This window comes from Agelaius tricolor, unplaced genomic scaffold (assembly GCF_023055355.1).
Source record: "Agelaius tricolor isolate 1412-34295 unplaced genomic scaffold, bAgeTri1.0.p SCAF_9, whole genome shotgun sequence".
Lineage (NCBI taxonomy): Eukaryota > Metazoa > Chordata > Aves > Passeriformes > Icteridae > Agelaius > Agelaius tricolor.
Window position 1 is genome coordinate 3,984,253 of NW_027269269.1, and position 25,557 is coordinate 4,009,809.

The following is a 25,557-nucleotide window of genomic DNA, read 5'->3' on the forward strand; positions in this document are numbered from 1 at the left end:
TCAGCAGTACCACAATAAAAAAGCTACTACAAATAAACTACTTAATTGGAAGTGGAATTTCTTGATGCTTCTATTCAACGAACAACACAATCAGCACATTCCCTATGGATTTTTGTAGATTTGGCCATAATTCATGGGATTGAGCTCTATCACGATAGTTTGTTATTTAGAAGTATTTTCTAATTGTCAACATCGATTTTACAGGGATCCATTTAAATCAAATTACTTCTTGGCTATTTGCTGAATTAAACCAGATACTGAATGCTAATTAGCTGCCAAAAGATTTTTCACAGATTTTAAATGATAGATCAAACTTGTGAGCAACCAGTAACACTGCAGATTTTTGACCTCATGAGATTTCCCATGTGTTCAGACACTGTGTTGCATGTAAGGCATGAAATTCATGCCTGTAATAATACATATGAGATGCCCATGAAAGACCTGTATGCTCTTTGCACTTATAATTGTCCTCTAAAAATATATAATAATGACAGAACATTTCCCTGGCTATAATGCACCTTCTTTGATATAAAACTTGGAAACTGGTCTCAGTCATTTGAGTGATTCTGAAGTTCAGGAGATTTTTATATTAATATTAATTATGAAAGACGTTGAAAAACTGTCTATCACAAATGTTACTGTTGGACTGAGGTTAGTTTGGGCATCAAGTTCAAAACCTATTCTGACAGCTCTGAAATATTCACTTAAGACACCTATGTTTTTAAAAAGTAATTTGAAAACTTATCCTTTAGCCTGCTTAGGAAAGCAAGCCTGAATAAAAGCATGATATTTTTACTATTTTCAGGAATGACTTATCTGTAGGAAATACTGAAGACAGTATTGAAAAAATTCAATTAAAATAAGTAATCTCAGTATATTTCAACTGTAAAAATATATTTTCGTTGTTTTTGTTCATAAATGGCTGTAATTTTCATTTAAATAAAACACCCCTTTACAAATAGCTCTGAACCACATTACTCGAGTACTTTGTCATGTTGTCATAAAGCAACTGATAATAACATGCAATTAGAAAACAATTTAAATTCAGCACTACTTAGTTGGTTAATACTCATAACCAGTGGTCATTCCATTAACAATTATGTAATTATTAGCATTTATATTTTCAGCAAAAAGCTTAACATTCAATAAAACCTTTTCAAATTGGAGTTCATAAGAACTGGTGAGGTTTCATGATGAAATTTGCACCACTGGTGCCTGTACTATGCATGTTCTTCTTCACAAACAGTCATCAGTACATCTACTCTTTCCTCTTGTTCTGGTTTTGGTCAGGACAAGGTTAATTTTTTGCAGCAGCTGGAAGGAGACATTATTGAAGTGGTGTGTCCAGCACCCTGATGTTTTTCTATACCCCAGCAGGTCATTGCCAGGGGTGGGGGAGAAGGGACTAGCTTCTGAGGAAAAGGGCATTCCTTTCAGTGGAAAAACACGTTTGGGAAGAACTGATTGGTATTTTTTTATTGTTGCAGGCTTTCCATGCAAGTAATTTCTTTGTGCTATACCTTCTCTTGTTAACGTTGTTGCTTTTACTGTTCCTTTTCTTATCTTATTGCTGTTTCCAGCAAACAGTTCTTATCTCAGCCCATGATCCTTGCCTTTTGTGCTTCCAATTGGAGGGGAGGGGGAGCAAGTGGCGGCATGGTTTTAATAGGAATACTGAATTGGAGGACACCAACCATCCCTAAACCATGACACCACTTTACATGAAGTCTATTCATTCACATGCAAGAAAATTCACAATGGGTGTGGGCATGAAAAAGGTGATAGTGCTAAACAAAAACAGTACAGTGAAAAGACCATTTTAATATCTTTAAATTCTTGTGCCATTGTATACGAACTGAAAACTGAAATTAAACAACCTGTCAGCTAAGGCAAGTGAAAATTACTTTTATGATCTACATACGGTATCTTCATGGAATATTATGCTCATTTTTTGTGTGTGTTGTATTGGGCTAGGTGGGTATTACTATAATATGAACATCAGAAGTACACCAAGGCTTCACACTTTAGTGCATTCAGGCATGCACACTTTTGTCTTTGTGAACACAGAAGCAGACCAATGATTAACCAACAGCAAAGAGATGCTGTTGGAGTATCTTCCTGAAAGATGAAAGACAGTTTAGGCAATCCTGTTGTTCAGAGAAAAAAATGAGAAACTTTTGGACTCTATGTGGAAAAGCTTTCCAAAAAAAATCAGAAAGACAGGGAAAAATCAAACTCTCATGATTAGGTGAAAATTTTATAATTACTTTCAGCCCTTCCATCATATTGTATTTAATCTTGTTCTACCTTGCTTTGTTGAAATTTTCGTGGTATCTAGCATATTTCAATTTGAATTGTAAACTAGTGTCATCAGCTGAAAAGAGCTAGATCCCTGCAGTGTAATTTGTGGAAACTAGTGATGAAATTTATATGGCCTAGTTAATTGTTTGCATACCCTGCAATGCACATTGGCATTATAACTATGACATGGTCGCAATTAACAGCTTTGCACATTTTTAAGTAGAGCTGAAAGGCAGTCCCTCACAGCACAAGATTATATAAATATTAATGACATAATTATTAATATTATATAAATATATGCATATTGCTATTAGAACATATTATTAATATTAATATAATATGCTATATAAAATATTTTGTCTAATATGCGTACTGTTGAATCTCATTTACAGTAATTTTTTAAAATTTGTTTTCTATCTTTCAATTATATTTATTTTCCTCCTTTAAAAATTCAAAAAATATTATTCAAATAAGAAAAAAAATAAAATCATGTTACTCCCACCAGAATTAAAAGACCACACAGAAGAAGTGAGAAAAGAGCAGTCTATACAGCCATTGTTTTCACTTAACAATTAAAGACTGAGAACCATTAATGGTGTCAAGATCATTTAAGTGTTTCCTTACTTACTACTCTTTGTGAAATAGTAGAAAGTACTATTTCATAGTTTCAGTGTGTAAAACCTGAAACTATGAAATAGTACTTTCATAGTTTCAAAACCCTGTTTTGTCCTGTTGAATATCATTCTGTGTTTTTCAATAGAGTTTATTACCACAAAGACATTTTAAAACATCAAACTTGTAACAGGTAACTAATCTGTTCTTACTAGTACAGTTTTTATTGTCCAACCCCTTTGAGAAGACGATATCTCATGGGCCTTGAGTAGTGGATAAAAATGCGACAGTGAACGATTTGCTTTAATGAACCTAACTGTGAAATAAATTTTGCCCTCTGCAGTCCAATACACTTTTCCCCTGTAGCAGCTGCTCTTCAACATGATTTATTTTTTCCTTGAAGGACTGCAAGTACACCAGATACATAGTGTACTGCCATGAATATGAGGAACAGAAATCATTGTAGTCTTCTGGTTGTGAGGTTTCTCTTTCTGAAGCACAAGCCAGAGTTGATTAATTCCCCTAGATCCCTCTTTTTCTTTAATTGTGCATTTAAGAAAGTGTTTCTAACTATGTTAGGTATGAACTTTACCTGCCTGTGTTTGTATGGGCCCGTCTTTAAAAAAGTACCATGAGCTCTGTAGCACCAGCTCAGGTAGAAGAAAGGAAAATATTAATGTGCAAGGAATGCTGAGAGCCATCTTGTTCTTATGGAAAGGCTAGGAGAATCACTCTTCTTTGTCTCCTTATAGTTTAATAAAAATCCTTTCTTTATGAAAAATAAGAACCATGTACATTTAATCTCCTTATAAAGGGCTTTCTCACTAAGAAGGACGAAATAAACACACAGAGATGTCTTGGGGATTTAATAAATTTTCCTACTCTAATTTATAAAGTGATAGTTTCAAAGAATTATAAAATTACTTAACACTGCATCCTCTCTTATTCTGATCATTTGATCCTTCCAGGTGTCAAAGGGCTTTTCTTCAGGTGAAAGTGGAAGGTTTCCCTTAGAGTTGTCATTCCTCGCAAGTAATAAAGCTTTACAAAGTAATCCACATATAATCTGACACTTCAAGGAGAGAAATGAAGAGAAGGTGGCTGTCAAATTTACAGAACTTTTGCTATAATCTACCACAGGGAGTTTTTGTTCACTAGCATTTTAGTTCTTTCATTCAGTGACAGCTAAATTATTTCCTTATTCAGAAGAGATGTGCACATTACACTGTATGCAGATAAAGCTTTTCCATTCAGTCCTTGTTATAGTTAATTACTGTAAAAGTCTGGCATAAAATTCTGAAGGTCATTAGCAAGTAACTTGTTGACCAAAATTTTGAATAAAACATCAAATGATAGAATTTTTTAAAATTTCAAATACACAAAATCTAATACCAAACAAGGACGTGACGGCTATAGACTACAGTATATAAGTTGAGTTATCCTATGTGATCTATACCAGACTTCCAATATTTTATTACTACTAAAAAAATTAAGTCAGGCAAGACAAAAGTCAGTTGACATAAGAAGTTAAAACATCACAATTAAAACTACATATTTACCAGGACCAAGACTTAGCAACATCTTGCTGTATATCTGCCTACCCAAGGAAGGCAATCATATTTAAGGAAATTACTATGATTATAAAATCCTTCTGTGGAGAACAAGAATGCCATGTGTTATACAATTTCAAATCATCTTCTTAGAGAAATCTTATTGCTTTTATGAAAGGGGATAGTTCCTCATTTGAAATATAAAATGTTTTATCAGCCTGTACAGAGGAAGTGAACTGTTTTACATCACGAAATTGCTCTACAGGGCTATATAACAAAAATGTATGTTTTTACTTAGATTTGCATGTAGGGCACAAAAGACGTCACTACAACTGAAAAAAAATCCAAACTGTACACTGATATTTACAGATTAATTTTTCTTAATTCCCTGCTATAGCCTTTTCATCAACAACTCCAAATGTTAAATTATTTGAAATTTCTAGCAAAGATAAAACATATTGTGCTTGTTAGAGATATATTTCTGTTTTGTATTAGAAATTTGAAGACTGGCAAATGAAGACACTTGATGAAATTCAAATTTTTACTCTTGATACCATATTTTTATACCACAAGCTCTTGTGTCTGCAAAAGCAATACATCCAGACCTGCTAGAAAGTGCTGGACAGAAAATAATATGTGAATATGCTGCTCATTTCCAAGACTGCTCTACAGAAGTATTCTTGTATTCTCAATTGTATATTAAACTCTCTACTGTCCTCCAGAGAAAAACTCTTCCACTTAAATTTACAATATCATTGGCAAGTCCAGAAAATCACAGCACTTGAGAGACAGCTACAGAAAATACGTGGTTTTAAGACATTGCCTTTGTTCTTTAAGAAAAAACATTTTTCGCATTGCATTACAATGGGCTATGGAGATGTCCACTATACCTTTGGAAATTCTAAGCTTATTGGAAATGATTCTGTTCAATGGCTGCACCTTAAAACATTCTTCCCCAATTGATTGCAAACATCTGATAGTTTCTGTTTGCTTACTCTACATTTTACTTATTCATAAGTGACTCTTCCTTTACAATCCCTTTATAATCACTTCTAAACACAACAAAGGTTACATTTTGGCTTAAACTGACATTATTGCTCTTTTGTTTATTCAAAAGATGAAGATAGGGATAATCTGCCTGGGAGTATTCTCTGACAATGACAAAATTCTTCCTGTATTAATATAAAAATTAATAGGAATTGAATAATATTTGAAGATTTATGTGTGTTTCCCATCACAATTCTACTCTGTACTCAAGCTCTTGGAAGAATGAACAGTGGGGATATATTGCAGTAGTAAAGCTAAAACCATGCAATTAGCAATACCTAAATATATCGTTAGTCCTTGAAATTAAGATGAAGCCATGTCTGGTGCTATCTTGCTTCTTTTACCAGAAAGGTAAAATTTTTGCCTTCTGAAAAACATCCAGTCCTGATGACAGAAAACTCATTATTATCAATTGTATTGATTTGTCCCAAAATATCTCCTAATGATTTTTTTATCATCTGGGACATTTCTTCAGAGCCATCCTCCAGAATGAAAAGGTGTACAGAGAAATTTCCCAGACCTCCTCAGTGGGGAACATTGTTGTTAACTCCTTTAGGATTTTCTTTTGGATATTTTTGTTCAGGCACTCAAAATACAAATCTTCAGTGTATATCCAGTACTCAAATATATAGTATTGATATTCAAAAACAAATACAAGTCAATTAAAAAAAAACCCTAGCCCACAAAGGAATTGAATGAAGACTTCTGACTGCACAAACACAGTCTTTGTAAAGTATCAGGTTAGACAGTTGCAGCATCAATCACCAAAATTTTTATTTACTGTATTTAATAATTTATAAAACCAATGATAAATGATTGTTAGAAGTTATCCAACTCTGCATATCTTCTGTGTAGGAAGGTATTCAAGTCTACCTTCTCTGGCTGTTTTGCTAAAATCCAGGGAGGAAAAAAAAAAATCACTATCAAGACAGTGATTCACATATGTCTAGGTACATACAAAGTCATTCAGGAAGTACCACAGAGCAGAGTTTCTGTCTCTACAGTCTAAATACTAATTTAATACCTACCAAAGTTGACTTGTGATACCTCAGAGCATCCCAGCACAGGAATTCTTAGATGTTACAAAAAGACACAAGACATGAGGGACTGGTCCTCACTATCTCTGATCGTGAAGCAGGTCACACATGGTACTTGAACATATAGGACATCTTTTATGTACACAGCAATAATATTCTAAAACAAATTCAGGATTTGTGTTGGAAGGTAACTGTTTCATCTGGGAAGAGCGCTGAGAAAGGGCAAACTCAAAGCCCAGTTTGTGTTCATCACTTAAATCAGCAACAAAGATGAAACTAAAGTTAGTAGCAAAGTACAGAGGGAATAAAAAGAGACTAGGGTACAAGACCTGTGTGTGTTTACTATTGCTTTCAATTGTGTCAAAAAATCCTTTAAAAGCAGCAAAGAAACAGTGAAAGCTTAATAACAATTTGTAGTGTAACCAGAAGTAGTGATGAGGCCCAATTCTGTACAGATTTGTATTTTTGGTCAAGCACCCACATTAACACAGTAATCTTGTTACCCTTGCTCTATCCATGTGCTTTATAAAAATTTCCTGAGCGAAATATAACACACATCAGCACTAGGTAGCTTCAATTGTGTATTCTGACCCAGTAGATATTATTCACATGCCAACAGAATGTACTACAGCAGAGTTTTCCTCTAATGAGGGCATTATCTCACAAGACACTTTCAGTAAACTTGAAAAAAATATTTAATTACCTTGAAAACCTCTATGCTTTTATTTTATCACACTCAAATTTGACGGCAAAGTCAAAGAAGATAGCGGGGAGAGTGGGGTGGGCAGCAACTTTGAGGTAAACAACAGCCAACAGTAAGTTGAATTCTGTCTGTTTAATTAAAAAAACAAAAAAACAAGCCCAAAAAAACCAAAGAAGAAAATTCTACCAGAACGAAATATCAATAGACAGCAACCATTTGTAGACCAACACTTTACACAGCTTTTACAAACAGATTACATTTAAAATAAAATTTCTTTTCTTGCAAATGTGAAACATTTGATAAATAAGACCATTTATTTGGCATATTACTTATTTGGAAATAACATATAAGAACTCCCCTTAAGTCATCAATTCAAACTTGTATTATAACGGGTCAACAGTACTACTCTTAACCTAGGTGATTAAACAGAATTCCAGCTACTTTAGATTGGTTTTCATGCTTCTGGGCTTCCTGGAAATTAAGAGAAGTTTATTTGAGTATCTGACAAAATGGATACATCCCATGCTCTTTGTATTGCCATTTAAATTGTTACTCTAAATCATGTTTCTTTGCTCTGTATTGTTACTGTAAGACTTGGATGCTCCTAATTACATTTAATTCCTCCTTTATCATCAGTGTAGAGTCTCATAAGAAAAGACAGAACTACAAAGTTTTACTTTCACACACACTGAAGTTAAACTTTGCAGACAGGATCTGGCAGCTAGTCAGTTTGAGTTGCAGCAAAAAATAGGAAAATCTGTGAACAAGATTTCATTTCTTAAGTGCCATTAAATGCAAATAAGAACTGTTTTGTGGCCTTCAATTTTCTTTCACTGGAGACAATACCAGAAATCTCAAAACACTTGTGGGCATAAAATTTTTTTAAAAAAATTGTTGTCATTTGTCATGCTTTTTCTGGTAATTTGTTGCACTTTGAAGTGTGACACAGTGACCAGAATTGCAAAGCTAACTTGGGAAGTAATGGGAAAATAATCTTCATTGGGGTCATTGAAAACACATCAAAAGACCTGAAATTCCAAATAAATGTGAAGAAAATTAAAGTAATTCCTGTGATGGAGGCAAATCATGAAAGAATTTCCGGTGTCATAATCTTGTATACATATTTACCAGACAAAGAATAAATTTAGATACTTTTTAAAAAAGCAGTTGCATATTTTTCTGTTTAAAAATAGTTTAAAAAAATTATTTTTATTTTCAATGTGTGTGATAGAAGAGCTTTCCTATCATACCACAATGATTACCAGCAGCAAGGCCAAAATGTATCTTCTAGAAAGAATGTTCCTAAAGCAAGTCCTGTTTCAGAGAGCTTTTAGCAAAAGCTCTTTAACACTGTCCTCAATGTTGTTTGCAGGAAAAGTATTTCATGTTGTCAGAGGTGGGAAGAGGTGAGAGTGAAAGCAAATAGCTCTATTTAAGTACATAAAGACATACATATTGACATAACTTTTTCCTCTTTTTCCTTGTCTTGCTGCTGCTTTTATGAAAGCACTGCTGTAGTAGAATGCTGTTACCTCTTGAGAAGTATACTTCCAGTTCATTTAGCAGACTTCAACACAATTACAAAATAACTCCCTTTTGTGATGCTTTCCTGTGTTGGCTGTGGACCTTGAAAAGCAGTTTATTTAGCCTTGGTAAATCTTGGTATATGATTTCAGGTAGTAAAAGGTAGTAAATAGTCTGTAAAGCTTTTTTTTTTTTTTTTTTGAAAATTGATATAGAAATAGACAAAAGGAGGAATAGAACTAGATGTAATCAAGTCTTCCCTCCCAAGTTCAAGTGATTCATCACATACATACTTTAAAAAATACAATAGAATAATTTGACCTCACATCTGGAAAATAACAACTGTACCTTTTTTGATAAGTCACATGTAGCTAAACTAAAGATTCGAAATTCATTTTTCAGTAGCAAGGGAAGCAAAATGCTTTCCTATGTATACTGTGTCTCATTACGTACTTTAAACCTCTGTCCTTTCCTGAGGAATTTTAAATGTCAATGACTACAAAATGATGTGTTCCTGTTGCTTTGCAGTCCTGCTCATAACAACTGTATTACTTCTTTTTACTTACACAGGGGAAAACCCATTAAACGTGTATTAGACACATAAGGACATCATCAGACTTGTATTTCAGAAGCCTTTTTTGGTGATGTTGACTCCAACTGTTTAGGCAGCAACCATCTCTAAGTTTCTTTCTAAGCAACTGTGACAAAGCAACAATGCAATGCAAGAAACAGAAAATGAAGAACATGGCAAGTGTATAAATACTGGTTTGGATCAGTATACCAGTTCTTGGATTAAAACCTATATGAAAGACATAGCTGATCTTTCAGTTAACTATAAAAACAAATGAAGCATCAGCAAAACCCAAATTGCCTGTTAAGTATGTAGGCATTCCAAGATAAACTAAAAGATTTCTTATTTGTCATAACATATACACTCCTCGTATTTCAAAGCAGAATTTTCCATACAAAGTATTTACTCCAAAATAGAAATCAGCAGGCATTACTAAAATCCTTTAGTTGAGAGAATATTTACTGATGTAAATCAAGTAGTATAATCTGAAATGTAGGATTTATTTTTATTTTTCTTCATTTTGAAGATTTCTTCATTTTAAAGATTCTAATTTGAGTAATTGAAAAACAATTCCTATTTGAATCAAATAACAAGCACATTACCTTCTGCAGAAAGTATGTCTGAAGTTTCTAAAATTACTCTTTAGGCATACATAGGAAAAGACATCCACAGAGCACAAGTATACCTTGGTCTTTTTAAACTTCAGTTAGACATTGTTTGTTCCTCAGATTTGGACAGTAGTGCTTGACCCATCCATCAGTTTTTGTAGCCTGAGATATTATCAGAGAACCAAGAGCTGCAAATCAGGCTTCCCTATACTCAAATTCTGGAAAATTATGCAAGATTCTGATGGCAAGATAAACTATGCTATATCTTAGTGCCTGCAGGTTCACCTAGTCCAGGTTTGCAGTGATTTGGACTGTTCTCTACCAACTGGGTAACTGAACTCTGCCTAGGATAGATCTTGATTTCCTACTTGGCAGCTGGAGAACAATGTCACACACATCTCTGGAAGGTAATCACTTTTCCAAAAAGCTTTAGTTCACATAAGGACAACTGAGAGATTTTTGTCAGGCCCTGGTGTACATAAGCAGAGTGCCCTCAAAGCTTTAGAATCTATAATTTCAATTTAAAGAAAATGCTGGATAAATTCAGCTGAAATTTAAGATAATCTACCACAAGGTGGAGATCTCTTTTGTCAGGGGAAAATTGTCTTAAAAATATTTTTATTTCTTTTTAGCTGTGAATTAACAAAATATGTGATCAGATATGTAAAAAAGTCTCCACATTTTAATTACAGTAAAATAAACACTGTGAGTAGATACTTGAAGTCAAGAGAAAAAGGTTAAGTAGTGAGTACAGTCAGGAAACAAACACAAGATGTATAAGTGGAGACTGTAAAATATGGGGAGAACAAGGAAGTACCTAGGAATGCTGAAGAAAGTAAAAAAAGAAAAGAAGAAAAAGGTACTAAAAGATGGAATTTTTTGGTAATGTAAAAGAATATAGGTTAATTTTGCTTTCTGCTGCCTTTACCTTATTTTGCATTCTAGCCATTTATACACTTTGCTTACCAAACAATCCTAAATTAAAGCTTATTTCTACATAATTTTTTGAATGCTAGCTTTGAATTTTTCTTGAGTTAAAGCCATTTGTTATTTAGGCGCCTTATGATTTCTGATACAGGAAGACAGTCATATTAATGCTCTCAATTTAAATAGTATTTTAGATGTTTTCAATATGACTAAAGGGATACAGCTTTTTCTTCCATAAACGTGACTAAAATCAGTTAAAACAAATCACCAAGCATGAATCACAATACTATCAGTTCAACAGATGTTTAACTAAAAGCAAAATCAATAAAATTAGAATATATATTTATAAAGTACTCTCAGAGATTGTGAAAATTGTTACTAACAGAATTTCAACAAAATATTCAATTCAGAAAGAATGGAGGGTACTCAAATAAATACAGTGGTTTTATCAAATATAGCTTAGAAATGCTTTTTTCTCTGTTATGACAATACATTAATAGTCTTACACAACTTTGTCAATATAAGACTGCATTTCTGTTTTTGGAAGCACTGTCTTCACACATGCATTGAACACAATTATCAAATAACTCATGAAATAATTCAAAATGAAATACACTATTTTGTAATGCAGTTCCATGTTTAAGCAAGATAACAGATTTCAGCAGATGTCATCAGTATTCTCATTAAGTGGGAAATACCTACCAGAACGAAACTAGAAGTAGAATGTTACAGAGAAAAAAAGTTTTGGGGCCAGAAAACAAAATTCTTTTCTTATACTAAACAGAAGGGCTGAAAATAAGGCAAGTTTTTTGGTGTACAGGCTACATCAGGTCTGTTTGAGCATTTGAGACTAGAAAAATAGCCTGAAAAGTAGCACGGGCATCACAGGACTATCAGGTCTTTTCTTGGTCACGCTGCCCACCCTACAAAGGTTTTGGCTCCACTCCATAAAATTCTATGCCACCCCCATCCATACTACATAAACTTGGCTCTGAGTACCCTCTGGGTAAACTTGGACCACACTTCAGCCCTCAAATACAACTTTATGTAGCACCAGAATATATGCTGGAAATCTTGAGGTATACTGCAAAGGCACAATGTGCATCAGGACACTGTCAGGTGAATGTGGAGGGAACAAACCTGATACTGCCTTCTCAGCCTCAACTGTGCTGGCTTTTGGGATTGTTCACCATGTTTGCTTTCTTGTTTAGCACTCAGGCCAAACTCAAATCAACCTCTTCTTCCTACACATGCTGAAATCTGTCTTACCATTTTATTATCCCTACAGTGAAAACTTTCACTCAGGAAATCAATAACAGCAACCTTTTCTGCCAGGCGTACAAATATCCTCCCATGGCTTTTCATCTCATAGGGAATGCTTATATTAAAGTAATACTCACTGTTAGTTTTTTGGCTTTAAGTTCAGAATCCATCTATTTCCTTCCTTGTATTTCCAAGTAAAAGTCAAATATTACAGTTAATTCTCATTGACATACAGCAACTTTACGTGGCTTGAGAATACCACTCAATACCAATCTCACGTATTTATTAAATTGTTTAAATTAAAACTAAATGCCCTCTTCCATGAACTCTGAAGCACTGCCGATTGGACCAGCTAGTAATACAGCCAGGTGACTAAACAAAACCAGTAGGTAATTAATAATAACAAAAGAGTGAATAGTCATGAAAATCTGAACAAATTCCGAGAATCCTAGAAAAAACTGGGCTGCAATGGACCTCTGGAGATTATCTATTCCAGTCTATTCAAAGCTGGACTGGAAGAAGCCTTTGGAAGGAGCTTGATATCTAAAGCATTGCTAATATAGCCTGATCTGTGGTTAGGGTTCATTACCACAACTTTGCTCTACTGACTCAGCTTCATTTCAGAGAATTTATTTTTTAAGAAACTCTTCCATTTTATGCATGCTTCTCTCAGAAAGGTCTAACAGCTTGCAAATTCAAGGTAGGACCTATGTGAAACTTTAACATGAAACAGGCTGTTGTACTCCACAGTCAGCCTTTTCTGAAAGCAACTAGTATCCACAACTAATAAAGCAAGGATGCAAAAAGTCTGTATAAAATTTAGTATCTGGCACTTGGAATACTGGGAAAAGGTAATGTGAAGCAAAGGTACTAAAATTTCTGTTCCTCAGAGCACTGACAGCACAGCAAATAAACGGGGAGGAACTGAGGAGTTTTAACAGTCATTACTACAAGGATCCCTACATCCCTTTATTGAAAATACATATATACCTGATTCTTACAGGCAACCTTCAGGATATACATATCCACAAAGGAACATATTGAAAAACGTGTTTTATGGCTGCCAACAGCACTATCTAACACTTCAGTACATACCACACTCCATTAAAAAAATATTTATGTATTTTAGTTTATATTTCTCTTCACAGTCTTAGACAGACTTCATCCACCACAGAAACATAACCAACCATGGCATGAAATGCAGCAACTGTTTAACAGCTTTTGGCAGATATACAGAAAGGTTTAATGAGAAGACTGGCCCAGGTAGCCAAAGCTAAGATGAATTAAATAGTGAGAATACTATTACCCAAGCTGCAAATTTGACCAGGATATTGAATTAACCTGTTATCCAAACTGCCATGATTCTTTTAGCCTGGTTTAATAAATAAAAAAGCAACCAAACCCTATGTCAATGTCTAAACCATCCATCTCCCATTCATTTTCCCTACCTCCTTCAATAGCTTTTGAGTTTCTTGGCCAATTTCAATTGAAAATTCAACAGACAAGCAGATGCCTCAAATACTACATTCCTGCAAACTGTCTGAAAATGAAATAACAGAGAAAATAAGAACCCCCATTTATGTCTTAACTGAGGGACTGCAATGGGCATGAAGACCTTATAAAATATCAGAAAACGGATGTGAGAAAAAGAGCTTGTAAATGTCTCTGTTACAAAAAACCTTCAGTCACTGCTTGTTAAACATTTAAGACAATCAACTCTGAGAAATAAGTCCACAGGAAATCCAGCTTACTTAATTCCAAGTCATGAAAATAATTAAAAACAGTAAGAGGTTAGGACCTGGGATTTGTATTTCATGTACAAGGCATTACTTTCCATGGGAAGAAAAAAAAAATCTCATGAAGCTATTCAAGCAAGAAGATCGTGGTACATATAACTTTATCTGCCTTATGATTATGAATAAAACTCAAAATATAACATGCTTTAAACCACTGAGTTTTCAACCAGAAAAGAGCTGCATGCTGTTAGCAAAAGCATGAAGGTTTGGAAAAGAGATTTTAAGTAGCTCCCTCTAATGCTGGGCTTAATTTAGACTCTTTTATTTTTAATTTAACCTCATGCACTTGTTGTTATCCTTTGGTGGTATTCTAGGAGCATTTTTTCTTCATTACATGGTAGAAAGGAGGGGTGTAGCTAACAGAACATTTGTTTAGAAGATAATCAGAAATCCATCTCAGCCAAAGTGGCATCATTTGTGACTATCACAAACAAAACTTCCAAAATCATAACTCATGGCAAAGTTCCAGAACTTTATGGTACAAAGTTCCTATAGTTCACTCAAATGGACTACTCACTTGGAAGTGGCTGTGCAGACCAAAATTAATCACTCCAAACACAGACAACATCAGTCACATTTACCTAGGCCCCCTCCACAGAAAATGGAGATAAGACAGACACTTCTAGGACATGAGTCACGTCCTCCTCAAGTAAGAGGAGATTTTAGACAGATTCAGTAAAAACACCCATATCTCAGTAAAAGGAGCCTAGCTGACTGGTGTTGATGCACTAAAATCACATTCCCACACTTGGGCAATATCCTGTTTTAGGAACTTCTGTGCTCAATCAGATTCGTGATTAAGCATGCAGTGCAAGCAACTATTGGTGGCAAGACACCAAGTATCATCCAATAAATCATTTGATAATGAGTCAGTAATTCACTGATAACTAGTTGGTAATTTTCTTTCAGTAAGAGAAATTATCCACTAGAAAATGTATTTGAATTTAAAGAGATTACAAACGTGCAAAACAAGTTCTGTACACAGATAATTATATGCCCTATATTAATTTAAGTATGGTTCACAGAAGTTGAACCATGGATCCATTCTTGACTAAATTTAACTTTTGGTATTTGATAAATAAACTGAGAGAAATCTACAGCTACAAGCATCAGAGGTTTACTACTGCAAATCAGATATTTATGTAAGTACAGTAACATGATACCGTAAAAGATTTAAAAGTTACTAAAGTTAAAATTTCTAATTTAGCTTCTTAGTATTACAGAAGTGCAGGTTTAAACTATGTAACTTTTAATTGCAAAAACAAATATAAATAAACTATCTGAATCAAAAATAATAATAATAGTTAAAAATGAACACATAATTTAGGCCCTAAAATAAATCACATAAGCATCAAAATGATCCTTAAGTAAGTACAAAATCAGTCTGAAATGTTACACAGAAATGTAGACAGGGGAGAAGCTCACTACAACCATGTAACAAGTAAAGAACCAACAAAAAACCCTCCTTTTTAACATTCTAATGTTTTAATACAGATATAAAAATGATTTTTAAAAATTGTTACTTACCTTGGAGATTTGAAACAATGTGGACTTGTGAAAAAACTACAACTGGTCTCTTTCCAAGAGAGAATTGTCTAACTTTTCCACTACTTTCAGATCTGGAGTGGAAGATATTTTAGGTCTGGCCAAATATCACTGGAAGAAAATTCGTTCACATGTTTGGCTACGTTTTGCATTCCATCCTGTTGCTCTGGCATACAGACACAGCTAATTATAATCTGTGACATAAGCGGTTAATTCTCCTGCTAAAACAGTTGTGTACTGACTCCAGAAATGAACTTATGGTAAGACATAACCAATCCATAATGTGCAGTGAAATCACTCAACCTGTCACGTAACGCCAACTTCTTTATTAAAATCTGAGAATGTGAGCACTCCATAGAACCTGCACGTAAAAACCATTATCAGAGCTGGCTGCTAACAGCACTCAATGCAAAATTAGAAACAAAAAAGACTTCTGCTTTCTTTTATGAAACTGTATGTAACATCCCAACTGAATTTTAAGAGTTCATTTTCTGAAAACTTTTCATTTTAAGGTTGACATTATTCTAGCTATAATATATACTGTCTGGCATATAAAAAGTCTCTTTAAAAAAGGAAATACAGGTATTGTAATATAGCTATAATAGCACATATAACTTTTATACAAGAACCATACTAACAATTACCAATCTTTCCAAGAAGTTAAGCCTATCTTGGTATCTAAAACACAGATGCATATATATGCATAGACACATACATAAATACTAGGAGCTATATAAAAAAAAGTGCTTATATTACATATTTTCAGATTTCAGACATTATAGGAGTTATAAGACATCCTTTTTTCATTTTATTTGCAGTATCATTAAAGCTTTGAGCTCTCAAATGCAGAAAAAGAATTCCAGACTGGCACTGCTTACATTACACTACCTACACAAACATTGACCAGCAGACTTCTTGTTCAACCTCAGATACGTTAGAATCTGTGCCAGTAGCTTTCCACAATTTAAAAAGCATTAAAATATACATATGTAAGATTTACAGAATAAAAGGTTTGTGCTATGCGAAGCATTGCAATCCTCACCCACGTTCTGACAGCCTCATTTCTCAAAGCACTATGTTTTCTTTTTCTCAGCCTTGTGCTCACACTGTCATCACGCTTTAGAAGACAAAGCTCCTATCACACATTTAACAGCTGCAGATCATAAATTTAGGACTGACACAGATCCAGCTGATCACAGGCTTACAAGAAACTTTTTTTCCCTTCATGAGTTCTGTGGCCATAAATCCTTTATCAGACTCTGTTTACATATACAAATGGTGTTCTCTTCTCTGCAAAGAAATTAATTCATTGCTATCTGCCAAAAATGAGAAATATTTCCAATAAAAATATTTATCAATATTTTTAAAACAGATTTTGTATTTAATCTCAGGGTTGTGTGAAAGAAAGTGTGAGGAAAGGATTTGTGTGTTGTGTTAATACCAAAGCTTTTCTTTAATTGAAATTCCTTTTAAGTAGTAGAGGAAGAAACCTATAAATGATGGGAGAGTTTTGAAAGGTTCATTATTTAGTCATTATTTACGTAATTGGGTATTCATGTCTAGGGATTTTCTGCAAAATCTTTTGCCCATTCTTGGAGAAAATCAGAGGATCAGATCAAATTGGGTACATGACCCTCAAAACCCCAATGCTTTTAACTGCATTTATAGCATGCTTTCTTTTGACATATTTGTAATTAGTTGATTTCTAAACATATAAAAAAGATTGACTAACATAGTACCTAGCTACTGAAAGATTAGATCCTATTGCCTAGTAGCTCTCTTTATGACAGAACTTTGTGCTATTTTCCATATACAATTTCTCTTCACTAGTCTAGATGTCTCCTTTGTCCTGCTCTTCCACATAACTAATTTCTGCAGAGTTAAAACTTGAAAAAATGAAAAGAACAAATAAATACCTCAGTTAGTAACTTCTGAAGTTCTCATGAAGTAGGACTGAAGCAAGAGCAACTGTCAGTGAGTTCTGTACCATCTGAAGGCAGCTGTCCTCCTATTTAAATGCACAGAAGGGAAAGAGAAAGCAAAATTTTGCTTGAGTTTGGAGAAAAAATAAGATATATTCATGAGCTGCCCTCCTCGCTACTTCAACTGACAAAATCTTTCAAGTGATAGGCCAAAATTCACTCAGCTTACAATGTGACACAAACAAATGAAACACTGCACACCCAAGAGCTATTTGGACTGCAAATGTTCATGACAGCAGAGTAAATGCAAAATAAACATTATTCAAAAATCTATGTGCAAAATAATAAAAAATAGTTTTGTTGCAATTGTAAGATTGGAATCCATTAGTATAATGAACAACAAATTCAGTTCTGGGGTTACATTGCATTTGTACAAATGCAAATCTTTCTCCCCCTCCCCCCTAATTTTCTGCACAGTTGAAGAATGCTGATATCCTATTCCTCACCCCAAAACTGAAAACTTCCTTTTCAATTCAATTTTGAAAGTCAATGGCTGAAAGGTAACTAACATATTTATCTTCCACATTGTCAGAGTCCACCCAAAGCAGCACCTGACTAACTATAAGCCCTTGCAAACTCATCTCAGGAAAAAAACCCAACAGAAATGATGGTTTCAATATTCTGCTACTTTAACTAATTCTACGTTTTTTCCCTCTTTTTTTTTTTTGTTTGTAACAAATGTTTGATATATCCCTGTAAGATTTCAAGAACATCTGCTTATTTCTCAAAGTACAAAACAACACAGTGCTGGAGAAGACACTATCAGGTATCAGTTTAAGTAATTCATCCAACTAGAAAGGACATAGAAGACATTTGGTCTTGTCAGATATTTTTCAAGTCTGTGAGCTGTTTAAAGAATGTGATAAGCAGTGAAAAGCAAAGGGTATTTAAGTGGTGATAAGGATTTGGTAAGCAAAGGGTATTCAGGAAACAAGACTATTCTAGCTGGTATAGGAAATGGAATTTATCTGAAATACTGTAATTATGTGGAAAACACTAAAAATAACTAAAATTAGGTTGTACAGATGTGTAACTCCAGATGATAGCAGAGATCTTTTTCAACCTAAAAGATTCTATGAAACAGGAGTTTTGAGATATGAAATATTAAAAGATACTTTGGTAAAGGTTCAGAAAGGTCAAGTAGTATAGCAAAAGCAAATTTAAAGATAATATGGCAGAAACCTTAGGGAAAAAAGTATGAATGTAAAACCAAAAATTAACCAAATTCTAAAACAAGTAAAGTGGGGGATAACTGTAATAATGGCCAGAAAATATTTAAAAGTAATTACTTTCCAGAAATCTCTGGACTACCAATAACAGAGGAGAAATGCCCAAGTATTCTCTATTCTTGTTCATGGGCATTTAAGTTACTGATGAGCTTGAATACTGATGCCACAGAAAAAGCACCTTTTCAAAAACAATGTTTTCCTGTTCTCCTGACTTCCCACTACGTTAGAGACTCCACTGTAATACCAAGGAAGAAGTGTTGGAAAGAATTTTTCTAGTGTTTCCCTCCAAAGCCTTTTGAATTTTCTATGTTTAATGCGCTTTATAAATTTTTAAGGGATAAGACAGCTGTTCATTTACTGATAGATTTAGACCTTGCCTCCTCCTAAGGACAGGGCTATGGTGAATGTTTAAAATGGAATGTAATCTTCTAAACCTGAGCATAAGAGTGAGCTAAGAGAGCCTTATATTTTTCCCATATAAACAAAGAGAAACACTTGAAAATTACTCTTACATCAATTAGATCTACAAAAATGCAATTGTTTTAAGGAGTTCCAAAGTGGAAAATAATCCAAAAGGAACCTTTTAAAATATAAATATACAACCCAAAAATATAAGGCTTTAAGGGAGATCTGCTTAGACTATTCCATTACATGATATCTATAAGAAGGCTCAAAACAGCTTTGAAACGTGGAATATCTATGTTTTATTAGAGAATGAACAACAATAAACTAAAAGAGAAAAATCTGAAAAGTAGTATGCAAGACAATACAAAAATTAAAGAACTTGTAAGTATCCAACTGCCCTGTGTGTCAATGCATGGCAGGTCTGGTTTCTAGGAAGTTTTTTCATCTCTGAGCATGAACAGCTGGCTGTGGGTCTATTGCCTGATCACCCCAAGAGTTCTTCAATCCCTGCTTCAGCTGTTAGGTTTCTGTTCCTTGCTGCCGCACAGTTTTCCTCTACCCCACTTTTGATGTGTTCTGTCACCTTTCCTTCCCAGTACACTCAGTGGATCCAGAAGAAGAATCTTTTTTGCTAATTGTTCACCAGCTCTAGTCCATCTCTTTTCAAATTCACATAGACACAAAATTAATTTATACAGAACTGTTTCAAACTGTCACAGAGGGCTAGATAATGGTTTTTCTGGGGAAGGATGTGTTAAATGGTATCTTCTACTTGGATTGCATCTTCACACACTCAGATTAAAAAAGATTTCATTTCTGTGAGTATAATTCTGCATGAACCTTTAAAGAGATTATGTAGTGAAGCAACAAGTGAAAAGCTGCATGTGTACTCTGTGCTCACCACTGTACTATGTGCAAAGATGAGCCTGACAGCTGTCCTGGAATATAGGTAAGTAGGGATAAATTTAGCTTTTAAGAGCAAACAAGAAAGCTAACATTTATAGACCCTTGCAAAGAGCCAGCTGAAAAGATTAATTTGGAGTCTACAGCTTTTGCAGACTGAAAGACACAATGGAGTAACCTTGCTATAGCACGACCTTAAAAGCAGAAAAAGTTACCTAAGTATCAAGGAGGAAAAACCCCACCAAACACTAAATGTCCAAGCAGATTTGTAATGATTTTGTCCTGTTGAGTTGTTGGTATAATTCAAGTAGTCTCCCAGGCATGAAGTGCAAATACTGTTAGCTTGAGGAAGCTAATTGTTAGCTTTTTCTCAGGAAGGAAACCAGAAATGTTTTTTCTTTGGTATACTTACCAAAGCATACAGAAACATATACTTTGGTTCATATGAAACTCACTGTGAAAAATGCCAATCACTTGTTTTTTCAAATTTTAAAAGTTTAATAGTAATAAAATGGTTATAAAAATAGTAATACAATTAGAGTAATAATTGGACAATTTGAATTAGGACAATATGAGACAACAAATACAAAGAGTTATGGACGTCCGGGTACCTTCTTCTGGGCAGCATGAGCCCGAAAAAGGACACCCCTTAACAGAGGATTAACCCTTAAAAGCAATAGCCTGTTGCATATTCACACACTTCATACATGATGCATAAATCCCATTCAAATACAGGATTCTGTCTGGTCATTGTCAACTTCTTCCTCTGAATCCTAACAGTGCCTTTGAGGTGGGAAGAAGTTCGTTTCTTCTCATAAGAGGGCAATAAATTCTCTTTCTCTGAAAGATTGAGGTGTCCTGTGGCTGCTATCTCGCTGAGAGTCCTTTCTTTAAAAAAAGTATCCTACATAGCATAGGTTCTATTTTAAGAATTTTTAAAACTATATTTAACACAGAACTTAAGAGATTTAATACAGCATTACCTTCTAACACAACACATATAATATTCATTTTAATATTTGCAAAAAGCCAATCATAAAATACATGCATTTTTCACACTCACAAATATTCTGGACAGGAGGGTGGAGCAAAGCACTTTTTAATAGGTGCTATTTTGTGCACTGGGATTTTTATTTTAGGATATGATTCATTGTGTACCTACTCACAGCTCCATCAGCAAGCACTCTGTGACAGGCAGAATAGTGTATTTACAATTCTGTTCCATACACTTCTACAACAGACGTCAACAGCACTGACAAGCAACAGAGAACCACATTTCATGTTCTCTGGTCATAACATTTCCTTGTACATCATCTGGTCTTTACTAAAAACAAAACCAAAACTCCAAATGCTCTAAATGTCCAGAGCAGGACGGTCTAGTCTGCCTTGGGATATCTGAATTCTGAGGCATTCAAGTGAAACACATGGCTATCACTCAGTACAGTTGGCTGTATGAAACAGAAAATGGAATGACTGTCCCTCCATGGTAGAACAAGTTTGTTAGGCCTTTGAAGCCCTGCCTCTCTACCCATATTCTCATATCATATAATGGCTTGTACAGATACAAACCCTAAAGAAGAGAATGATTTTACCGCTCTCCTTTGCTTTCTTCCTATTTCTTTTATCTTCTTTAATTTTTCTTGCTTCCTTCCCTACTCACTGACAGAGCAGAAGTACTGGTGATCAAGAGATATAAAAGTCTGCCATTTTATTATTAAATGTTGTATTTCAGTAACACAGCATATATTTAACTCTGAGAAAGCAAGCTTTTATCTAATTTGCATTTGAAACAAAGGCATATGAAGGACATAAAACTCTGTTTAAATACAGTTATTCAGTGTCTACTTATCAGTTAGAATAGTATTCTCATTCAGTACCACTATGCATCTTCCCAGAAAGAAAAAAAAAGAAAGTTAGGGTGCACAAGAAAAATTATTCCAGTTTCAAAAGATTTAGAAGAGAAGTGAAACCATGGAAATTACAGTGCTCTGGCCAGAACCCTATAACAGGAACCATTGTCCCAGAACTCATTCCTTGACAGACCCAATGCTCAGAATTTAGCGGATTCTAATTTTATATTTGGAACCATTGACTATTAAATTATGGAAGGAATCTGCATTAGTTTAATTTTCTTAAAACGTCAGTCTTCAAAAAAAGTGAAAAAATAATAATACTGTAAAAATACAGTATTAAACCAGCACTTCTTCCTTGTTAAACAAGAGGGAAAAGTTATTCTAGGATGGTCATACTACAGACCAGCATGTATGCTCAAAGAAAAAGTAAGACTGGCTGTTTAGTATAAATAAATGAACACATTCTTAACAATTTGTTATGAGACCTGAAGAGAACGTCTTTAAATTCTTTTGTTGCACAAGTTCAGCTCACAAAATATCAAAAGTACTGGCAAAAAAAAACCCCAAGAATTAATGTCTTGCAGTCAATGTAGGAAAAGCTTTTATCCAATACTGATTATCTCCTGTGGTTTTTTTTGGTAGCCAAGAAAAAGAAAGCATTTTACTTTTCCTTTAAAACTATGCTATAAAATGCTGAATGATTAATGATTTTTCCTTTAGAAGTTCCCGTTGTAAAGCTGTTCTGAAGTAGATTACTATTAATTTTGCAATCAAAATCATGCTACACCCTATGACTCACTAAAGAATGCCAGGGGAAAAAAGCCCTAGCATTCTAAAATGCCAAAAATGGGGTGGAGGGTGAGAAAAGGCACAATAAAAAGCATTTTTCATGCTACAGAGTAAAACAGCCCAAGCCCCAGATATATTAGGGCTATTATTCTGGAAACTAGAAGTTATTCTATTATTCTGGAAACTAGAATTATACAATATTTTATAGCATTTCCATTTTTGACTGCGAAACGGAGTCTCTCACTTTTAAATTCCCAAGAAATAGTTAACACATGTACCGTGGAGGTACAGAGTCAACCCAGCAAAACAGCTCACACCTTGAAGGCCCGGGAAATCTTTGGTTAACAAAATACAGTTACACACTGCGTTTGCATGAACAGCTTTACATAGCACAGGGGCTACAGGGGTGGCTTCTGTGAGAAGCTGCCAGAAGCTCCTCCCAGTGTCCGACAGAGCCAATGCCAGCTGGCTCCAAAACAGATGTGCAGCTGGCCAAGGCTGGGCCAATCAGGAATGACAGTAATGCCTCTGGCATAACATATTTAAGAAGGAAAAACCAGTTATTGGGCAGATGTAACTGTGGCCAAAGAGTAGTGTAGTGAGAATATGGGAGAGGGACAGCCCTGCAGACACCAAGGTCAGGGCAGAAGGAAGGGCAGGAGGGGCTCCAGGCACTGGAGCTGAGATTCTCCTGCAGCCCTTGGTGCAGAGTGTGGTAAGGCAGCTGTGACCCTGCAACCCATGAAGATCCACAGGGATGCAGAGATCCACTTGGAATCCATGCAGGAGCCCACACTGGAATAGGTGGATGCCTGAGAGGAGGCTGTGTGACCCCATGGGAAGCCCATGTTGGAGCAGGCTCCTGGCAGGGACCTGCAGACCCATGGAGAGAAGCATCCATGCCGGAGCAGGTTTCCTGGTAGGACTTGTGACCCTATGGGAGACCCATGTTGGAGCAGGCTGGGCTGGATGGACTGCACCCCTCGGAAAAGTGACCCAGACTGCAACAGTTTGTGAAAAACTGTTGCCCATGGGATGGACTCATGTTGGAGAAGTTCATGGAGAACTGCTGCCTGTGGTGGGAGGGACCCCGCACTGGAGCAAGGGAGACTCTTCTCCCTGAGCAGTGGCAGGAAAAACATGTGATGAACTAACTGTAACCTCCATTCCCTATCTCCCTATACTGCTAGGAAGGAGGAGGTAGAGATGAGAAGGAGGGAGAGGTAGGGAAAGGTGTTCTTAAAATTTGTTTTTATTTCTCATTATCCTGCTCTGATTTTATTGGTAATAAATTCAGTAATATCTCCAAATCAAGTTTGTTTTCCCCATGACAGCATTTGGTGAGAGTGATCTTTCCTGGTCCTTATCTCAACCCCTAAAACCTTCACTGTATTTTCTTCCCCTGGTCCAGTTGGGAAGAGATAGAGCAGCTTTGGTGGGTGCAGGGCATCCAGCCAGAGTGAACCCACCACGCATTAAAAAATGAAACTTAGATGATTTCCCAAGATCATTCCATGAAGAATCTGTACTGAACCATATTTAGGAATACAAGACCAAAGTATTTAATTCAGAGTCACTTTTCTGGATCAAGATGATTGTCCTTATCAGGCAGACAAAGGAAGCTCAGCACTTAGCTCGGGAGTTTTTACCTCTTCTAATGTTTCTAAGAAGACAAAAAGAAAGCCTATGTAAAGGAAGCAGAAAATGGACAAGTAATTCTTCTTATCAACCACCATAACAAAATAGCAATTTCTGCTCCTTCATTCTGTGGAAAAAGAAATTGAACAGCCCTTAAAGAGCAACAGTAGAAAGGAAGACAAAATAATTTTTAAGAATCTCGTTTGACATTCTGAACTTGTAATGAAGCAGACCCTTAGTACCAAAGGTTAAGTTGCAGCTCTTGATCCATAAGATCTTTTTTGAGCTACCATTCATAAGAAAGACCGTAAAAAAAACAATAGTAATGTTGTTAGTATATCCCAGTTATCTGTTTGCCCTACTGAGATTTTAGCTTTGCCAAAATGCAAGCAGAAAATTAGGCACATGAGAAGTGAATTTAATTAGGAACTTGCCATCTGGCATAAGCAAGCAAATGTTAAGTGGTGCCCTTTTAATATGAAGAAACTATAATCAACCAGTGAACAGACTACAAGCTATTTCCTGTTTGATTGAAATGCTTAAATTAACTATGGGAATAGTGTAATTATATAGTATTTTGAAGGGTTATCCTTGAGGCTTAGCTGTAGGCAACCACAGCAAGCAGAATAACCATAGTGGAAGTGTTGACTTAAAATTGACAGATTTAAACTGATAAATTTTGGCAGTCTTTAAGAATATGACATCCCAACTTACTGAGCAGAGTTTCAATATACTTGCAAAATAGGGTTGCATCAGTTTAAATAAGAAATATAGTAGTGCTATCTGGAGCAATGTTTATTACAATATGGCATTCCATTCTAACAGGCTATTTTGAAAAATAATAAATAATAAAGAAAAAAGTAGTATGGAAATAGACAACAAAATGAAGTAGGTTCAACTTGGCTGCTCTAGTTGTGCAAAATAGGAGACAATTTGTTTGATTTTAGTAAGAAACATTATTATCAAATGCCCAGGTTTCTCCTCTAGTGAACCTGTGATTCATAATAGTTTCACAATTACTAGTCAATGTAATTGACTAGTAGGGAATACATTCATTTTAACCATAATCAGAATGGATGGTTAAAAGTCTTTTCCCCTGTTATTTACTCAAAACATTTAATGTCACATCTTTACTTCTCACACTTCACTGGCTTTGCATCAGCTGAAGTGACAACAGCTGCATCCTAGTTGGTATGATCATCTCATTTACTGTCTGGATAACTACACAAACAGGCTGCTTCATTTTCAGCTGCGCAGTCAAATACTCAGTCCAT

The 25,557-nt window shown here is 35.0% G+C and overlaps 1 protein-coding gene across 5 annotated transcripts in view; it reads right to left on the minus strand.

The window, feature by feature from the left end:
- Nucleotides 1–25,557, minus strand: part of SGCG (sarcoglycan gamma) — a 104,725-nt gene that overhangs the window by 55,952 nt on the left and 23,216 nt on the right. For 2 of the 5 annotated variants that reach the window (XM_071434072.1, XM_071434069.1), the window contains exons 2-3: nucleotides 17,401–17,492; nucleotides 15,467–15,595 (exon numbers count right to left, since the gene is read on the minus strand). The gene's annotated coding sequence lies outside the window, so the exon portion shown is untranslated. Of the gene's footprint in view, nucleotides 1–15,466; nucleotides 15,651–17,400; nucleotides 17,493–25,557 lie in introns of all 5 variants that reach the window. The other 3 variants (XM_071434070.1, XM_071434068.1, XM_071434071.1) reach the window with 2 other exon arrangements.